Source organism: Anguilla rostrata, chromosome 5, assembly GCF_018555375.3.
Source record: "Anguilla rostrata isolate EN2019 chromosome 5, ASM1855537v3, whole genome shotgun sequence".
In the NCBI taxonomy this organism is placed as follows: Eukaryota; Metazoa; Chordata; class Actinopteri; order Anguilliformes; family Anguillidae; genus Anguilla; species Anguilla rostrata.
Window position 1 is genome coordinate 1124371 of NC_057937.1, and position 21795 is coordinate 1146165.

Here is a 21795-nt window from a genome sequence, read left to right on the forward strand (position 1 = left end):
GGCTTACAGGCCTCTGCGATTCGCCTGACACACCGTGAATCACGCCAAGCGCACCGGGCTCAAACCTTTACCCAGCTAATTTAGTTTCATATTGACCTCTGTTTGCTCACAAGCAGGAAAAGTGGCGTCTGGTTGGGCATTTATGTCATGCATCAGATAGGCCTTCTGTAAATGATTAATGTGTGAACTGTTGTATCGAACTGAACATTCCATGTTCTTTGTGCTTAAATAAGGTGGGTCTGGGATGGGGCAAGCTGCATTGGAAATGGCAGTGGCTTGTGCAACACATTCACAAGGCATTGTGGGAACTTTGCTGTCAGCAATTGTCCGGGTCTTTTTCCAGGATGTCTCTCTGCGGAACAGGAGCCATTTAAGCTCCTTTAAAAGCATACCTGGAGGGTAGCATTGTAAAGCCTCAAAGTGAAACAGCCTTTCCCATGGTTACTTTCAATTCAGCAGAACAATCCAGCAATCCTACAGACAGACAGACAGTGTCTCGCCTTCAAGAGAGCAGTTTTATGGATTAAACATGGAGCAAACTTTTCTTCAGAAAGGTGTGTGTGTGTGTGTGTGTGTGTGTGTGTGTGCGAGAGAAAGAGAGAGAGAGAGAATGAAAGCTTAAACCCAATATGTTGGTTTCTTAAATAGTTGGATTGTTTGTTGTGATTACATTTCGTCTGATTACTTATTCATGAGCACCATATTACTGTTTGACCAAAAGTAAGTGATAGGCTATATAAGGATTTAAAGGATTTACAATTATTTAAAGTATTACAACCCTCAGGTATATTGCTGTTTAATTTAATTTAGCCCATTGCTGCATAATGTGCATATAATTGCTTTTTATCAATGCACAATGCCAGCTACTTTCTGTGCTATATTTTGAGGATAGATATTGCTTTTACACTGCAAAACTGACAAATACGCCACAGAGGAATTGCATATTAACATATCCCCAAGCACTCTGAATTGCTGTCATATTAAGAGAAGAGTCTAACCTCCAAACAGCTTGCAGCATTTATAGTGAAAGAAAGAAAGGCAAGTCTTACACTAAAAGTGTGCATAAAAATAAAAATAAAACATTTCACAAAAAATTTGAAATTTTACCAGTTCCAATTTCACCATGTCTTTGATCATTTTAGTGTTCCAAACGTGGGGGAATTCAGCCAGGCCAATATCCACAATTCTCTGCATAGCTTTTTTTTTGTTAAGCTCTGTTTGGTAACGTATTAGATGTATGTAAATAAAAATCTATTAATTATTTCTAAAAACATACAGTTGAGGGGAGAGGTTCACATATTTTTGTCCCTCCTTAATTTCTCATGCATGGGTTTCAGCCATAAGGGTAATTAAGTCTCCAGCAGTGGGACGTGATTGGCTTCGTCCAGCCATGACAAGGCTGGGGTGGCGTGTACCGTGTTCATTCTAGAACATCCTGAGGTATTAACCACAAACCCTAAAACCCCAGACCAGGGGTACCGAAATCCTTGGTGTCAATAGTTTTTACAGACATTCTCCTCCTCCAATCAGGGACTGATTAGACCTGTGACGGCAGGTGAGGGAAGCCTCTGACCAATCAGGGACATTAATAAATAAATCATTCAGCCATGCGGTTGAATAGCAGACCAGCAGTGCTGATTTGAGACCAGACAGGGATTCGAGTATCCCTGCCCTGAACCTGACCTCATGCAAAACCAGCCTTCAGTTAAAGTGCTGTTTAATTCATCTTAGGCCTCCATATTTCATATGTCCTCATCCTGAGAAGCGTGGTCTAAAACCCTCACAATCACCGCCCCCTCTTTCCCAACGGAGAGCTTCTGAGGCTGAATGATGATACTGTTGGATGTCTGAAGAAGGGATTTCATAAGCTGGAATGGAAGGATGGAATTGGCTCCTCTCTAAAATTCAGGTCAGGCTCCCATCAGCTTGCGACTGGCTTACCTGTTACCTGTGGTGCTCCGTAGACCACAGAGCATAAGTCATTAGTCGTCATGTACTGAACCTGAAACATTTTGGTACCCTCTCTTTCAACTGTCAAAACCCTGTTCTGTGCTGTATATGCATATATATGCATACACAGCACAGTGACCTGGCCTTCCCATTCTGCCTTCTTTTCTCTTTCAGACAGCTATAACTGGACTCTGTACCAAAGAGGGTTTAACTTTTTCTGCATAACAATTTTCACTAAGAACATAGTTTTGACTCGTGATTGAAAAAAAAATATTCACAATATGTCCCCAAAAAGGATCAAATTAGCTCTATCCTGACTATACTGTGTGTGTGTGTGTGTATGCATGTGTGCATGCGTTTATCCGTGTCTGTGTGCATGTGTCCGTGCGTGTGCATGTGTGCGTGTGTGCTTGTGTGTGCGTGCATGCATGCGCATGTGTGTGTGTGTGTGTGTGTGTGTGTGTGTGTGTGTGTGTGTGTGTGTGCATGTGTGTGTGTGTTTGTGTGTGTGTGTGTGTGCGTGTGTGCTTGTGTGTGCGTGCATGCATGCGCATGTGTGTGTTTGTGTGTGTGTGTGTGCATGTGTTTGTGTGTGTGTGTGTGTGTGTGCGCGTGTGTGTGTGCGTGTGTGTGTGTGTGTGTGTGTGTGTGTGCACAGTGCACGAGCGTGCGCTGGAAAAGCTCTCCACGCTCCTTCTGCAGTTATTGATGGTGGGGTAATAAAAACACAGAGTAGTGGCAGCTTGATTTTCAAACACTCAGCAGTTCCTGAAGGTCACCGTGACTGTAGGCCTCATAAAACAATAATATAAAGAGCTTCTTTAGTCTTAATTTCTTATTAGATCATTTGTGATGTGATTAACAAGCAGAGTTAGACGAACAGAATATATACAGAATATATAATGCATTTTCTTCAACTGAAGGACATTTATTTATTTCATTGTTTGACTAAATAAAACTGCTAGACATCACATAATTGTTGCATTACAATTTCATTAATATAAGTCCTCAGTTGTGTTTAAAGAAATGACATTAAGGGAAAATCCAGAAACTCTTTGAGCATATTTTATTCAGTGCCTTTAACTGAAATATAATTGCTGATTTATAACAGGAGAAAACCATATCTCATTAATCTATTTTAGTTTGGATCAGTAGATACAATTATTCTTATGACAATCAGAAGCCATAAATACACCATTTACTGACATGCACAGGCTTCGCGGGAACGGGGGGATGCTGAAACAATTGATGCCATTAACATTTAGCACGGCGCATTTAATTGACATTTAGTTAAGAAATACACGATGTTTAATAACAATTGAAAGCGTACGCCACAAATTTATTGGCAAATGGTTCGGCAGTCAGACAGCAGTCAAGCAGACGCGCACACGATGTTTACCGTTCACCTTAGCGTCAGCGCTAACGGTTTTACGTGCAGCGGTCTACGGCTCACCTGGAGAATCACACCTGGGGTCTTTCTTTTTTTTCTTCTTTTTTCTTTAATTGAAGTGCTCTCCGGTCACTGCCAGAGGTGACTGACGTGCAGCAGATTACATTTGCGCCTATTAGTCATCTATTCAGCCGTGTATTTACTCAAGCAGCTCAGGTTAAGTACACTGCCCCCGTGGGCGTGGGGGGGTATGACGGGGCGCACCCCATCTGGGGGAAACGTGAAGCCGTATCGAAGCCATTTACTGATCTGCAGGGCAGTGCACTGCTAAATATCTGCCAATCTCAAAAGCATATTTAATATTAGAGGACAAGAACTCGTTATGTATAGGAGTTCAGCGGTAGTGTCCCCGCTTTTGATCTTAAACCTCTGTCGTTATGTCTTGGTTATGTGGTGTGGTGAAACAAAAAGAACTGTTCAGTGTGGTTTTCATGTGTGAGTGCGCTCAACTCAACTGGTCACATGACATCTTATTGCACATAACAATTCCTTCAGTCCAGCAGGTCCGAATTCCCAATAAATAACGAAATAAATAAATAATCCAGTGTTTTTTTGTTTTGTTTTTTGTTTTTTATTTTTTAACAGTAAACCTCCATCCTGATTTATTAACTGGCTTGAAAATAATGGTCTCTCGCTGTTACTCAAGGTTGCTTGCCACATTCTTTTATCAATTAAAAAGAATGTATTGACACGGAATAAATTCATTGCTCACTTAAAGCCAGCTGATTGAGTCGTTTGTGAATTATTAGGACATAGAGAGTTCATAACAGGACTGGCGGTTGGTAACGTCAGTAATGTGTTTTTATCCTCTTTTGACAGGAAAGATGTTTTTTTTCAGTGTAATTTACTTAATTAAAGATGCGTTTGGGGAGATCGCCTCAAGGACAGTTGTGCGTCTTCTGTGAAATTAAAAAATAAATATCCTGTTTTCGGTGAGTGAATTTAATGAAGAAAAAAACCTCTAGAAAACCTTTTTTTTAACCATGTAAGCTGTGGCTTTGACAGCGTCGTGGAAATTTTAATAATATATGAAATTCTGTGTGGAGCTGTGATAAAGAACATTCAGAGTGCCATGACAACAGTGACCCGTTTACTCTGAGACCGTGCTCTTCATCAGAGTGTGAGGGAGGGAGAGAGCGATGGCCCATCATCATCATCATCATCATCATCATCATCACCCAGACTGGCCAAGAGCACGCTGTCTTTCAGCTAATCAGTAGGGATCAGATGTTAGAGAGATGTTTCTCTTCTCTGCTTTTTTTCTTCTTCTAATAAGCCCGAGACAGGCACAAATTAAAGGTGTTGGTAGTTTCCTCATGAATTCTACTTGCTATTTGTTGAGCTGCTTGCCTTGTCATTTTGAGAAAAATATTGTAAACTCTCCTCTCAGTATAAGTCAGACGAATGGTGTCATCTTTTAATAGCCACTGTCTTGCCTCGCAATCTACCCATCATTTTAGCTAGTTTTATTTATTTTTATTTTTCTGTTTTATTTTTTTATTTGTTTGTGAGTGGTCTAAGTTGTAATTTCACACAAGACTGACCTTACAGCATCCACATGTGCTGTTAAAGGCCACTGCAGGAAATAGTACAGCTTTTTTTTTTTCTAGACAGCAAACATAAAAAGGTAGGGATGGGTGACTTTCTCTTGTCTCCAGTCAGTGACCGTGTTAACTGATAATCACATCCCGTAATTGATATCGCTTTGGGTGAGCTCACGGACGTGGCGAGCCTGGCTGTGCCGCTCTGAAATAAAATGAGTTATAATAATGGGATGGCATTTATGAAATCTTAATCGGCTGGATCTGCCCAGTTACTTCATTATTGGAAATCAAATAGATGTGATTAAGCGCCGTGACTCTCTGCTGAACGGCTCAGCGAATGAAGACAAGGCTGAGCTGGGGGGTGCTGGGATAGCACCGTGTGAGGCACAGGTGTGCATGAATGGAAATGGGTACATGTTTGGAGGTCCATTCAAGCTAGTCTCTTCTTTGCTTTGTGTAAAATAGTACCTACTTTGTACTAGAATATATATATATATATATACATACATGTTCACATTTATCATCTGTCCGCTTGTTCTAAGCACTGTGGGCAGCACGTTTGAAGGCAGACATTTGTGAAATAAGCAAATGGTGATTTATGTGGGACTTGGCAGAGGTGAGGGGCTGCTTGCAGAAGGGCTCGATCCCCGTCTCTGTTGGTTCCTGCGGTCATCCTCGCTGAGCGGTATATCAGCTGTCCCTCTTTGTAGCGTTGACCTTGAAGGGGCAGTATATCCATATATAATGTTTTTATTTTTTTATTTTTTTTATTTGCTTCATTCACCATCGCACCAGAGCTAATTATTGTCTATAAAAATTATAATAATTTAAAAAATAAGATAATTAATCTAGTCCCTTTGCTCAGTGTACTCATTAAGGAAGCTATCAGAATTGTGCTCTCTGGTACAGTAGAGCCTCCAGCGAAAGAGCGATGCCTCTAACAGACCAATTGAATGCCGGTGTTTTCCTGGAAACTGAGGCTGGGAGTCATGTGCCCCAGTACGTGATTGGCTGTAGCACCACAGGAGGCGGGCTTCATTAAACATGGTTCACCACTGAGTCACACAATATAAGCAACCATTGGCTAGTGTTTCTGATCTGTCGGACAGGTGTTTGGGGCTTTTTCTTCAGTATGGTGAGAATTCTTTGGCCATTACCTGCAGAGGTCTTTTTTGGTCTACCAGGCCCTTTGTGATTACTGAGCTCACCAGTGCTCTCTCTCTCTTCTTAATGATGTTCCAAAAAAGTTAGTTTTTGGTAAGCCTAAGGTTTGGCCTATGTCTCTGGCTGTTTTACTCTTATTTCCCAGCCTCATAATGGCTTTCTTATATATGCATACAAAATAGCTAAGTCAGCCTTTTGAAGATATAAATGTTCTCTAGATGCGAGTCATTAGTCCACATCAAAAGTGGTCGTATCCACAGGCAGCAAATGGTGTCTGATGAGCAGATTAATGAGTAATCCGCCCGACAGGGATATTAGTGCTCTAAACTCACGAGCTACTATTGTTTTGTAACTTTTATGAAATTTATGCTTATTTTCAGATTTATTTCATGAGTCACACTAATGTGTTCCCCTACCCACAATGCAGGATATCCTTAAGACTTCATGCATAAGAAGAAATGAGGTTTCTGCACATATACAGTAATAAGTCCATTTTTAATTCCTCTCTAACAGAGTGCTTATGTGTCCAATAGGTTTAGCACCAGAGATTTTACTGTATATTAATTCAGCCAGTTGAAGAAATGTGCAGATTTGAAGGTCAACGCCAGGAAGATTAATTAGCAGTCGTGTCTGCTGTCGTTACCATGGAGCTTGCACAATAATGCCTTCTTATATTATGATCAGAAAATCAAGTACATACTATTGACGTGAAGCTTTCAGCATGAGAAATGTATTAGCCTGTGCATGCACAAGCCTGCATACTGCATGCTTTGGTCATATAATCCAAGTCGTCATCATCATTATCATTGTCATCATCATCATCACCATCATCATCATCATCATCATCATCATGGTCACCATCATCTTCTCCATTACAGTGTACTGGGTGTCATTATCTTCTCAATCCGTGAATGGGGACTTGTTCCAGTTCCAGCTGATTCCAGCACAGATCTGGCAGACACAAAGCAGAAAGGCCTCGTACCTGTACCTGCGCTGCCAGGGAAACGCAGTCTTTGGCAAACTCCTCAGAATTCCAAACCCGATTTGCAGTGGGGGGGCGCGCCAGGATGACCCCGGCACAGCTGAGCTCATTCCGTCCTTTATTTCGGGCGCAGTGATTGGACGGAGCTCCTTTCCTCATCGCTTTGATTTCCTTTCGCTGAAAAGGCGGCGTCTTCGTTCGCCCGGCCGTTTCGCGTGGCAGCGCCACCTTATTTGAAATCAAAAATGAGGCCTTGCGCAAGCAGAGCCCTGGGAGGGCCGGAGTTTCACAAGAACAGAGTCCGTCTGCGGTGATGAGACGCTCGCCATTCCAGCAGCGTCTGAGAAACCGGCTTCTGATCTTCTCTTAATAAGGAATCGGAGGAGGAGAGGAGGGAATGGAAGGAGAGGAGGAGGAGGGGTCAGTTCATTCCTTCCCTTTTAAAAGATCCCCTTGGCCCAGCTGAAATGGCTCCTCTCAAAAGCGTGGAAATAAATTCTCCTGATCAAAAACAAAGCCCACGAAATGACAGCCGGCAATAATTATTGGACACGTCAAGTTTTTTTAAAGTTTTTTTATTATTGGATGTGCGCCTCTTAAGGATCTGAGAACTTATAATGTGCCAAATGCAGCAGAAAATAAAAGCTATTTTCTGACAAACCACACTCTTTTCTAGTTTTGCTTTTTGTGTACATGTAAAAGCTTTTCCATTTAATTCTGAACAGTGTGTTATTTGTTTGTTTATGTATTTTTTTGTCCCTTAGCAATTATCTGAAATGTGAAATTACACTTTTCCTTCTGAAAGGACACTAGTACTACAAAATGTACCTGAACAACCATAATCTTTTAAAGTGCACCTTCTGATTACTTTTTTCTCTCTCTCAATCCTAGGTGCTTGGCTGTTTTGCTTTTGAATCTGGCCAGAACCTATTCAGAGACGTACACATGAATCAGTGGTGCTCACAAAGAAGAATGATTGATCAAAACTCTGGAATAATGAGCATTGAAGTTACCGTGACATTTGTAAAATGGAATTTCCATGGGGTGTAAAAATGCACTCATTTGTTGGGTTCACAGTAGCAAATGGCACAATCAGTGAGTTCAGTCCCTTTCCATGTATTCCAGCTCATTTAAATGCATTATTTATCACACGCTGTCGTACCGAAGACAGGCGTTTCTTAACCTTGCCTGCCTTCATTAGTTCCTTGTTTTATCTTTGTAAAAATGTGCAAAGAGAAATATTAACATTAATAAATAAGTGAAAACAAACAACAGAAAATACAACAGCTCTACTGTCACGCAATATACGGTATTTATCACAATCTTAGATTGGATGTTTTGACTATTCTTAGGTTGCAAACTATTCAATCTAGGGGTTTAATCAATCAATCAATCAATCGCTTAGTTGATCAGTAAAGCAATCAATCAAATGAGCAAAAAAAAAAATGTTGATACCGTCATTGTCCTACTCACCCAGGCCATACCCTCACCTGAGGTAAGTAATGACAAGCCAAGCTAACACAACTGTATGCAGTATTACAGTGAAGAGAAATAAAACTATATTCAGATACCCGTTGTTTCTAACATCTTTAATAAGAAATAGTATGCTATTCACATCTTAGTGTAGTATGTGTGACTCACTAGTAACTAAAATAAATCTTTCATAAAATAAAGTCCATTAACTGTACTAATGTTAACTTGTATCAACTGGTTGCAGAAATATGAGACCTTATTCTCATCAGTTATTCAGTAATTATGTTGTGACAAACCACATTCTCACATTTCCCCCGATTCATATTAGCTGTTGATTCTTTTTTCAATAAATTGATTTGGTCATTATTTTGAAACATGTTATGTAAGCAAGCGAACATCACCACGTCTGCTTTCCATAAAACGATGCGAAATGGAAATGAAATGAGTATAAATAGATGGCTTTGCATGTAACATGATTTCATGTGTTCCGGCCGAGCTGGAATGAATCCCCATGACAGCTGAATGTGAATCACAGCTGGAATGAATCCCTCATGTGAATCACAGCTGAAATGAATCCCTCATGTGAATCACAGCTGGAATGAATCCCTCATGTGAATCCCAGCTGGAATGAATCCCTCATGTGAATCACAGCTGGAATGAATCCCTCATGTGAATCACAGCTGGAATGAATCCCTCATGTGAATCACAGCTGCAGACGCTGATAGCTTTTTCAGTGGGAGGCAAACACTGCAAGGCTGCATTGTTTAAAACGTCACTAACAAGAAAAAAAAATGTTTTCAAATGAACTTTCACTCCTTCTTCACTCATTATGGTTACCTGCAACCTCTGTTTTCATTTTTCAAAAACTCTAAATATTATTTTTGTGCACACCGTTCTGTTTAAATGCATCACAGATGTGCTGCTTGGACGCTGAAATGACATCACAAGGCCTTCCGTGAGATTTTTTGGAAACTATGTAAGTGAATTTTATAAACTCTTTGTCACAGGACAGAGTCCCAGCGGAACAACACACACCTGAAGGCCTTGCACCTGCGCGGATCAGTGAACAGGAACATTTTCCACACTTTAAGTTCCACACTTCACTCTCAGATTTTCCGATGACAATTCATAACAAAGGACTATTTATGCTACAAATTACTCCTCATTAATCATACGTGCAGTCAGTAGTGTCTCTGTGCATTAACTGAAATTCTATAAAGATATGAAAAGTGGCTCAGATGCATTCTATCGGACAGGACGGATAATATATGAAAGATAATATATGTCCCAAGAACATTTCCAAGAAATATATGCTGAGTAATTCTGCACTGCCAAAACAGCATAAAGAAGAGGGGAAATGAATGTGTTTATTGCTAGACAGCAGATTTTATCAATATTGGGTTTGAATTACCCTTTACAATAGCATCTGACCGGAGGCTGCACTTCTTTATTTTATTTCTCCAGTCAATGCTGAAATGCAAGTCAGTCGAACAAAGTCACTGTGAGAGAAGACTGGAGGTGATCAAAACCCAAAAAGAGTTTAGAATGTTGAGACCGAGAGACAATGAATGAGTGAATGAATGAATGAATGAATGAATGAATGAATGAATGATTCCCTCCCCCATGATTCCCACAGTGGCATTTATGTATTTATTTATTTATAGAGAGTCAGGGTGAGGTTGCTTGTGGTAGTTACGTGCGGTAGAAAATGTAGTGGGTCAAACGTATCTCATTCTAGATGGTGATGTATTGTGTCGGTAAAGGAATCAGACTGAGCCCAGGATTCAATCAACATTCGCCCTTAACTTAACCTACCTATTCGGTGGGTTCAGCGATGGGCAAAATTAACTCCCCAGACTGCGTGTGAAGAAAAATAGCAGCACTAGCAAAAAATCCCTTAAGTCAGACTTAAGGACAAATGCAGATTTGATGGCGGCCTTGATATCCAGAAGGCTGTCTCGAATCTGGAGCGAAGCCCTGTTATCGTACCTTTGTGCAGTTACTTTGAGATAACGAGCGGACGGTCAGTAAAACGCAGCCAGGACTGAGTGCGTGTGTACAGAAAAATCATAAATAAAGGAGGCGGAAGAAAAACACATGCACTCATCTCACCGCGAACCAGTCGGTGGCGCTGATTCTGCTCTGAAATGAAAGTGCGCTTGACTGGCACCGTGCTTCATTTATTTATTCACCTCTATTTTAAATGCAATCGATTTAATGAAAAAGAACAGGCAAATATAGCCTCTGGCTCCGTCTCTGCTTATTCCCTTTCTCCAAAAAGCTATTGTTACCAATCCTCTGAGCGAGGCCCCGGCTTACTGCTCACTGAACATTCAGAAAGGGTTTACTGAACATTACCCCACACAGCACACCACACATCAGCCGGGGGGGGGGGGGGGGATCACTAGGGTTTACTGAACATTACCCACACAGCCACCACAATCAGCCGGGGATCACTAAGGTTTACTGAACATTACCCACACAGCACACCACACATCAGCCGGGGGGGGGGCACTAAGGGTTTACTGAATATTACCCCACACAGCACACCACACATCAGCCAGAGGGGGTGGGGGGGCACTGGCACAGTAATACTGCTTGGTAACCAAAATCTAAACTTAGAGGCGACCAACCAACCATTATGATTATGGCTTCAGTGCTCAAGCTGAAAAAACCGTGATGCATTGCATGACCATTCAATTTACTACTTGCAGCACAGGAGAACACTATACATACACAAGAGGACTTAATAGCAGAGAGAGTGGTAACAGTAAACTAGGGTGCTAATTTATTCATTTCAATATGCAATGTTCCGTCAGTTTTGAGACCATCGGAAACCGATTTGATAAGAATGACACAAACATGGCCTTAAAGAAAGAAAAAAAAAACTATTAAATATTTTCCAGCACCTTTTAACAATCATTTGTTTCTTGAGATTCAGCATATGTCGTTCTCCAGTACACTGGCCGTGAACACAAAGAAAAGCCTTTTACCGGATTTCACCATCACACCATTCAGACAGAAAACACCGGATGCAAATTTGGATTGATTATTAAATTGATTAAGACTTTATTTATTTGTTCCCTTTTATTACAGTAATAAAGCAGAATGGTCTACAGAGTTTATATCACTTACACAACAAAATATTTGATTCTATCAGGAAAAGCATTATTTAAATTGATAATCTAATTAAATTTAGCATGTTCAAAAATGATTCAGTCAAGTTTTCAGAAGTACAAATGCCCCACCAAGTATGCCAGCACATAACCACTGTATCTGTAGATCTGTATACGAACACCCCAAAGTACACGTAACCATGACAACACATAGATATGAATACCCCAATGTTATCCAGTGGGAATGGAAGTTAAGGCTGCTCTATTGCTCCCATATGAATAACTGCTCAGTACTTTTACAGCATTTCCTTTGAAAAATCAGGTGTCAAAGGCAAAGTATTACTTGCAGGCATCTTAACATCAACATCGAGGGAAGCCATTTTGTAAAAACACATTTGCTGGATGCTTTCACGCATTTCTGTCAGCACGACAGGAAGGAGACAATATGCAGGCGACATTTAGAAATGAGGAAAAACACCTAAAATACATTTTAGTTCAATTTTACAGCCAAGCCTGACAGAGTGTAGGACCGCAGTGATCCAGGGTAGTCTCTGTCGTTACAGCGTGTGATATATTCTTCATAATGTCTCAGCCTCTCTGCCCAATGCAGGCAGAAGCTCCTCAAGGGCTGGTCCGTGCGTTGGCCGCTCTTATGAACATCCTGTCCCACATTCCAGAGTGGGACCAAATGTTATCTGTTAAGAGATCAATTAACACTGAAAGAGTTGAATTAACACCGGACATTTTGCTGTGTATGACCATCTTGTTCGGGACCCAGCTGCATGATTCTGTCTGACGTGAGTCTGTCCTGCCAGCCTCGCAAAACAAACAAACAAATAAATAAATATATAAACAAATAGATAAATATGTAAATATAAAGGACAACAGGCACGATAATGAGGTCGCATCGAGATGAACCGATTGGATGCGTCGTCAGGATCACTGTGGATGTTACAGTTGGGCGAAAACCATCAAAGGAACTCTCCCAGAGGGGGAAGAAGAACATAAATAAATAAATAAATAAAAATCAAACCGTATCTTGGCACCAAACAAGGATAGTTAATGGGGACGGGGAAAAAGTGGTCTGACAATCAAGCGCATGGTGCTGATCTGCCTGCTCGCCGAGCCCGTGGGGATGGCGTAATGACACTGGTGTCTCCGAGATCAATCCTGGTTGGCTGCCTTTGCACAAGATTGCCTGGGAAAGTGTGTCTGAGAGAAACCGCGCTGCGCCGCTCCCCGCTCCCCGGTGAACGCACGCTTTAATCAGGCCGACTAAAAATCACACTCCTGACACATTGCTTATACTACTCGGCACATCAAACTGAAGGTTCCTTGCATGTGTGGAATATAGGGCTCGTATCCGCAAATATATATATATATATATGTGTGTGTGTGTGTGCGTGTATGTGTCTGTGTGTGAGTGTGTGTGTGTGTGTGTGTGTGTGTGTGTGCACGCTACATGCTCATGTGGTTCTTGAGTTTTTATTTATTAATTCATTAATTTATTTATTTTTATTGCTGGTCGAGGGTCGTTTTTCAGGGTTAAATACAGCATGGACTCTCAATCCTTGTTCGCTGTTAAATAACTCCTGTCTTTTTTTTTTTCCACAGATGGAGTGAAATGTCTGGAGGATTTTGTGGAGGCCTTGCATTAAACCCCTGCTCAAGAGCCCAGCTTTCTGTGGTAATAGAGAGCCGACACCGTCTATAGAGTACTTACAGCCCTGCGCCACCTTAAAACTAAACGACTGTCTTCTGAAAGACGCTTCACAGACGCCAGTAGCCGCTGCATGGAACGTGGAAATATCATCCATTGACTAATGTTTTTGAGTTTAATGGTAGCCAAGGAAACTAAAGTCTTCACAGTTTCAAGACATTTAGAATGAACCAATACCACTAATGATGAAACATTTTGAGTACCAATGCAAAAAATGGCATTTATATTTTTTTTTTACCTTTTTTTTCATCTATCATGTAAAACCATCAAAGATAATTAATGACAGTATCTCTAAATGCATCTTAATTGCAACCGTAGAAAATATTCTCTAAAGAAAATGGTAAATGCTCCAGGGAATTTACATAGCATGAAAATGTTGGGCTGGAGTGCATAATTTAGTTTAATAAATTAATAAAATATGTACCCTGTTTTTTCACATGATGCAAATTAACTATAAAAAAACATTTATCACTCCTTCATTAGCAACATAATGGAGTCAGTGACCTTTTGTCTAGGTATGCTGTGATTTACACAGCCACCATCCTTCTTCACTCCTCTTTTTCTTCATATTTAGTTGATTTGACAACCTGTGAGGTTCCAAGTGTTGACCCATGCAGGACTCCTAGCCACAACATCCAAATGAGTCTGTCAGACACTCTCCAGACCCCATCTGCTGCAGTGTCATTTATAGTGCTGCTACTTCAAGTTTGTAACATACATTGTATTGTATATGGGGCGATATAGCTCAGGAGGTAAGACCGATTGTCTGGCAGTCGGAGGGTTGCCGGTTCAAACCCCGCCCTGGGCATGTCGAAGTGTCCTTGAGCAAGACACCTAACCCCTAACCACTAACTGCTCTGGCGAATGAGAGGCATCAATTGTAAAGCGCTTTGGATAAAAGCGCTATATAAATGCAGTCCATTTACCATTTACATTGTACATATTTATGCTGTAAGTTAATTTCCTCAGTATTTTGCAAATACTTTAAGAGTTAAAAAGAGAGTTGACCTCTGGTTCTCCCTGTCTTCATTGCAGAACAACAGTAATGGTTTTGTTTCGCTAAACAGCACATTACTATAACGACTACAAAGCATAACTTGGGCTTCAATCTGACTGCAGTGTGTTTTCTGTTTTCTGTAAATTTGAATTGCATGTAGTTTTTCACATTTTGTTTCATTTTCACACAGAATTAAAAATCCTTGGCTACAGCTGTGCTTCTCCCAGAGTAAATGTTCAGCACGAAAAAGAACAAGAAAGCGTAAAATTAGCTGCCGCTGTGAAGGAGTGAAGAAGATTTGCGGTGGCAGCTGATCATATGCTACAGACGAGGTTTGAATCAGCAGCGAGGTCCTCTGACGGGGGGGTGGGGGTTGCGAGGGGACACGCTCTGACAGTATCAGAATGTAGCAGGTCTCCGGACACTGAAGAGCGCACCTTGTGCACCAGGCTGTGACAGATGGGCACTGGTGAAGCCTGGATTCAATATTCGTGAGTTAGTGTGTGTGTCCCATCTCAGGAAATGTCATGAGACTAAGAATTCAAAGAGAGGGATAGAGAAGAAAGAAAAAAAAAACTATACAATTTATGCACATGTCATTTGTGTGTTTTATTACTATAAGCAATATTTTTTTGAAAAATATATTTAATTCATATAAATATACTATATATAAATGATTTATGTATAAATATATAAATCATTCATTCACATTATGTGGATAATGACTTGAAGTGTCGGCATAATGTCTGCGTTTTATGCACCAGTGTGCAACAGCACTATGTTTGCATTACAGCCAATTACTGCTGAATAAAGGCTATCACTGCCTTCTCCACAGCTATCAAAAACAATACTAACCATTATTATTTTATGTTTTTCAAATCATAAAATGCTATTAAATCTTTGTTGAGTTCATTTTCTTTTCACAGTTACCATGGTAAAACCCCCACACACACACACACACACACACACACATTTGCAGAGCTTGAAAATGGTTGTACAGGGTTTTAAACTGCATGTGTGGGGGAGGAGTGTGTGGGGGGGGGGGGGTTATGTTGGGGCTGAGTGTATTATTGACATCAGAGGGGAGTGGATTTGAATCTAAAAGCTGTTTGAGCAACGCGGATACACCTTTAGTACTGATACAAAATAAATAAATTAATAAATAAATAAAAGGGTAATCTAATCTGGGGGAGCTTTTTCATTATTCTACCAAAGCGTTCTCCTTGTGCTGGTGCTTGGGGCCTATTTTAATGCAGTGCTATGGAGTGAAGCCTGTGCATATTGGGTGAAATACACAGAGAAAAAAACCAACCACTGCATGAGCTTGCTGAAGCAGCACCAGAAACAGCACCACTGGCCAAATTCAGCACGGCTCCCTGGAGGGTTACTACCCGGAATTCTGGTCAGGTCCCGAAAATAACTGAACCTGGGGACCGTGGAAGGGCACCCAGGAGACTCCGTGAAGGCGGAACAAAAATGAGACGTGAACTAAATCCATTCTGGTACCTTTCAGTATAAAGGAAAGTTATACATAGTCCCATACCATTAGTGAAAGCCATGCTATAAATGTCACGTTAATGCTTCCTATGAAATATCGTTCCTATGAGCTATATGTATAGTTGATTTAATCCGGGTAAATGCCTTTCTAGAAGCTTTTTTAAACTATATAAAACCTTACACATAGCGTACCATAGATGTATTCAATGTCATTTTCCACTAACAAGTTTCAGTTTCAGTAGAGTGATTCCAACTGTTGATCGAATAATTCATAACATGAATATGATTTCCATCGTTATTGTGAAGTGAAATCAGCTGACATTAATGGCTCCTCACCTTCACAGGTCCACATAACACCGTTCTTTCATAATCGTGCCACAACATTTTTTATGTACTCCAACACGTTGCCTCTCAGAGTCACTCACCACAGAAGAAGAAGTTGACCCCTCTGTCGCTGGAGGACCTCCCCTCTGGGCCGGTCAGTCTGAGCGGTCGGGTGAGAGGGGACGAGCTCCCCAAAGAGATGTGAGGAGTGTTGAAGCTGACGGTTCCATTCCGAACTTTTCAAGTTCCCCCTCACTAATCAAGACTAGATGTGTGAGCCTGCCGCCCTGGGGAGGCCCTGGAGCTATTTTCCAATTACTGTCACTTCAGGGGCCAAAAAAAAGAGAAGGAGACTCTCATACAGTGAAAAGAAAAGGAGGGAAAAAAGGATTTTTAAAAGTGGAGATTAAGCGGTTGTGACAACCACTTTGACAAACAAATGCCCAATGAGACGAAGGGAGGGCTGGGTTCTGCCCTCTGATTGTGCGCTTCTTTGTTCTTTCTTCTCTGAGACACGGACAGGTCCTCGCGCTACAGCAACCCCAATCAGCCGCAGGTCACGGGCAGGACGTGAATACTGATCGCTCCGCGAGACGCGGCGGGAACCGTCTTCACGAGCGACGCCCATATCGTACAGCATGTGCGACGTGCGTGAGAACAGAAGGGACGATGTTGCTTTCGAGGCTAGTCTCGCTCGCCAGGCTCGTAAACTTTGGGCACTATGACCTGATCAGACCAGGCTGTCACTCTGATGGGAGAGAAAAGCCTGCCAAGCTTCCATGGCTTAACTTTCCTGGAAGACCAAGTGTCTGTTACTCCTAATAAATCTTGGCTCGGCTTGGCTTGGTGGGTCTCCATTTAGAAGTAGCAGCTCAGAAAACCAGAAAACTGTCTGTCTGGTGGCACATCAGTAAATAACTCGATGCTGGCTAAAAGATGTTGGAACCAAACAGATTAAAGTGATGTCAGTGGAGACCAATCTCGCCAAAATGTAGCTTTCTTTCCCAGATGCCCTAGGGAAAGACTGGTTCAGATTAATTTAAGTACACTTGTGTTTCTCTAAGAACATCATTTTCTGGCTGCCTTGACAAAGTGGAGTTAAGCAAGATTTTGGTGCTACTGGTATAATATAGCCCAAGCTAAACACCTTCTCTTTATTACCTTATTAAAAAGTAAATAAATGACATGTTCAAGTGTAACATACATGTGCCAAGGTGGCAGGGCAGCATAAATTGGGCTCTGAGGGTGTAGGTTTGATTCTCAAATTAAAATCAATAAATGAAAATTAACGGACTATCAAACGGACTATTCAAACCTGTTGACTAGCCTGCTTATAAATTATTAATAAACCTTCAAGTTTACTGACCATTAATACATGGTTTTAAAATTGGTATACATCATGAGAATTACGGTCATGGTAATATGTTTGTAATTGATGTTTTGTAACAATGATGTAATTTGTCCTTGCCTCTTTATGTGGCCGTGGCTGTTGAGCCTGCCTCTCGTACATTTTGACGTTTCATCCTATAACACGGCTCCAGGATAATAGCAACGCAGAAAATGTGACCGTGACACCTGCCCAAGCTTTCCTAAGCTCCGAGAACTGAAAACAATCTCAAATCTTCAGCCAAATGCATGACTGTACCATCTGTTATTTCTCTCTCTCGCAGAGATGGGGAGTAAGTCGATGCTGAAAAGACTGTTTGAGTTTAAGCTGACCTTTCGGCTCGGCTGATGTAGTGGCTCAGCTTCTCTCTGCGTGTCTTTTTGATTCGAGCTTTCACAGAAGATATGAAATCCAAAATATTTCACAATGTCCAATTGGAAAGGCTGCAGAACATTTTCTCTCTTTGGCTCTATTCTCCACCAGCCATAATAATAATAATAATAATATATATTTATTTATTTATTTTACTTAAGTGACTGGACAGTTTTGAGTCCAAGCAGACCGGCCCATTTTGACTGTCACATCAACTGACACAATAAAAAAGCACGTTCCCATCTCTCTCTTTCTCTCTCTCCCCCTCTCCCCCTCTCCCTCTCCCTCTCTCTCCCTATCTCTCTCTCTCTCTATAGTCTTGTGTTAACATGTATCCTGGTCCATTATTTCAGTGTCACGGCCTATATCAATATGAAGTTAATGAATCACACACCCCCATCACAAAATGGATCACTGTGAGCTATTATCTTGTTACTTCTAAACGCCCTTTAGAAATATCCCATCCAAACATTTCTCTTTGCCAGTGTATTTCAATGTAAAAAATTTGATTAGCGAATTGTTTGCTATAATAATTAACCATCAGCCTAAGTTCTGATGTAATCTAACAACCACAGCTTTGACACAGATACTGTACCAACAGACTCAATGTAATAGGATTATATGAAGGCTATGAAAATGCAATACCATTTTAATCAGGGCAATGTTTTTCTTCTGAGAAGGGCTTCTGAATTAAGACAGCAAAAAAAAAAACACTGCATAAATAGGAAGCAAAATTCTAAACTTCCACCGCTAAGTAAAATTGATTCTCCTTTAGCACCAAAGCATTATCCGCAGCCCAGAACATCATATCACGCATAAATCAGACCCGGTGGCATTTTACAGCCAGTGAGAATATCAGAGGCAGTGGAAATCCATCAAGAGTAATGGTATTGGTGTTTGCCTACAGGGCGACTGCCTTTGTGTGAGCTCCTAACAAGAAGCTTAAGATATGAAATCAGGGTCCCTCTTGTTCAGTTACAGGAAAGTGAGTCCAATAAAACAGCGGCGTCTCTGCGCTCTATTTCATGGTAATTACATTTACTCTTTTTTTCTCTCTGTAACTAGGTGAATCAGAATTACAATGGCTATTTGTTTCTCCAACAGGTGTTCCTACTTTTTAAGGGATGTGTTGTTGCACACAGACCCCATCATGCATATCAGTTTCAAACAGTACCTTTTTTACATCTTAAAAAAAAAAAAAAAAAAAATCTTGATACATCTAAGATCCAGGTATTCATTTTTACAGAGACTGAATGGAAAAAAAGCAGTTCTCGTGTTTTTTCTTTTTGTTGTTGTTTTGTTTTGGTTTTTTTTTTTTTTGCTTTGTACTTTTTTCATTTCATAAAACAATGATTGTTCAGTAAGACATCCTGGAGGGATTTTTGTAAACCCTTCTGTAAATACAGCCTTAGATATAATTATGATGCTGTTACATTGAATAGAACTCGGTCCCAAAACAAACCACACCACTAACAAATCTGAGTATCGCCAGCTCTGGATGGATAACAGTCTTTAAAGCATTGAGCGTAGTTTTTATTTCATTTTTTTTAACTACCTACTGTACAACTCCAGAATCCAGACTTTCCCCATACACATATAGGCTATTATGTTTAAATTGGTTTGCATTATACTCTTTTCATGTTATTAACTTCTTTCCAAGAGAAAATTGTCCCCAACAAATCAATGTTTAATTATCCTCTAGATTCAATCTCACAAACGTTGGGATTTTAAGCATACAATAGGACACGTGGTATCGAAGTGTGCTCTTTTTAATGTATTTTAGATTTGAAATGTCTGAGAACAAAACTATGTTTTTACTAAAATATTTTCTTACTGAAGAAGAAGAACGCACATTTTTATACCTGAAAAGTTGTGCTCATTATAAAGCGTCGTAGCAGTTGTGAACTCAGTTGATCAGGGCAGAAACTTCAGCTGATATCTTCACTGGCTGCCATGCTAGAGGTAGTCAGTTAGCCTGCCACTTTAATTATCTAGTATAGTCTTTTTTTAATCATTAGGGCTGGGTCATCATAATAGTCATAAAATCATAATGGTAACTACACACTGAAGTAGTTTCATGGTGTAGACTTCCTTCAACACACGACCAAGATGTCCTATAACTTCACATGTTAAGTGATCGATTGCTATTCCTGGGGAAAGGAGTGGGTTTATAAAAACATTGAGAAGACAAATCCATTTGAACTTCAACCCTCTTTGTTCAAAACATTTCTGTTCAAAGTTGTGATGTGCACCACGGTGTCCTGTAATTTAACATGCTTAGTGAATGATTGCTATTCCTGGGGAAAGGAGTGGGTTTATAAAAACATTGAGAAGACAGATTCAGTTGAACTTCAACCTTCCTTGTTCAAAACATTTCTGTTCAATGTTGCGATGCACTCCTTCCCTCAGCTGGAATGGAAGCTCTGCAGGGCAGGTTCGTCCCTGGACTAGTTAATTCTAATTAGCAATCAGGCCAGCAGTGAAACGTGCATCATGAAACCAAGAGCCACAGGCCCAGGCAGCGTCAGCACCAAGTACGCCACGTGAGCCATTCTCAGCCCGTCTGCTTAAACGAATGCGCTGAGATCTTGTCGGGACACATTATTTTTGCCCTTGTTGTTGTTTGCTGAGAAAAAAAAAAAAAGCTCAGTCTAATGATTGTTCAGCTGTAATTAAGAACAAGAAGCATTAACAGAAGCTGCTAGTTGTTTTCTTTTTTATCAGTCAATTAAGCAGGAAAACATGATTTCAGAGACAATACACATAATTTGAGACATTTGGCAGTGGGTTTAATATGTAGGCTTGCTTGGATTATTCTTAATTTTTTTTTTTTTGGCACAGCCACCCACATGGGCTTCAGATCTCTCCCTGTGAGAATGCATTGTACTGTTGTGGTATATGCACTACAAAGTGAGCCCTCCCTGTGAGAATGCATTGTACTGTTGTGGTATATGCACTACAAAGTGAGCCCTCCCTGTGAGAATGCATTGTACTGTTGTGGTATATGCACTGCAAAGTGGCCTCCTGTGAAATGATTTACTGTTGTGGTATATCACTGCAAGTGAGCTCCTGTGAATGCATTGTACTGTTGTGTATAGCACTGCAAGGAGCCCTCCTGTGAAGCATGTACTGTTGTGGTATATGCACTGCAAAGTGCGCGGTAAGTATTCTCCCGCTTGTGCATGGTATAAACCGTGTTTTTATTCGTTTATTTTATTTTATCTTATTTTACTGCAGCAGACCCAGCCACAGCCCAGGGTGTGAGTCGTTACCACCTGCTGCATGCGTAAGAGAGATTCAGTATGACTGCACTGTGGGGGAAGATCAGTTGGTATCGAACGTAAGAAGCTGATTCGCTCGTCAGCCTAACGGGGTGGAGCTGGCCTCAGGGTGGCACTGGCCTCAGGGTGTCACTGACCTCAGGGTGGCGCTGCCCCCTGGGTGGCGCTGGCCTCAGGGTGGCACTGGCCTCAGGGTGGCACTGGTCTCAGGGTGGCACTGGTCTCAGGGTGGCGCTGGCCACAGGGTGGGTGCGTCTGGGAACGACCTGCTGGGAGGCCTGAACATCGCACTCAGTTCTGAGGGTCCTCACCTGAACAGCGCAGGTCCATACCATGCAGGTCGTGCGTTTGGTAGCGCCACTGCTGGGGAGAGAGCAGAGAAACTCTCCAGCTCGATCCATCAGCTCTGAAACAGGCTGCGAGGAGCCAACCAGTGCAGACAATCCTCTTGATCTCGTACGGTGAACCGTGAGAATACTGTGCAGAGTTCTATCATTGGGACTAATCTACACACAAATCCTTTATTCTGATACTGTAG

General features: G+C 41.2%; 1 long non-coding RNA gene across 2 annotated transcripts; it reads left to right on the plus strand.

Annotated features, from left to right (window-relative positions):
* The first annotated feature begins 297 nt into the window (after positions 1 to 297).
* Positions 298 to 14107, plus strand: LOC135254411 (uncharacterized). 2 transcript variants are annotated; one of them, XR_010329871.1, is made up of 3 exons: positions 298 to 554; positions 1732 to 1909; positions 13294 to 14107. It is a non-coding gene; the product is annotated as an uncharacterized LOC135254411 (long non-coding RNA). The 2 variants fall into 2 exon arrangements; XR_010329870.1 differs by lacking the exon at positions 13294 to 14107 and adding an exon at positions 7982 to 8726 and having other exon boundaries at positions 299 to 554.
* Positions 14108 to 21795: the final 7688 nt, after the last annotated feature.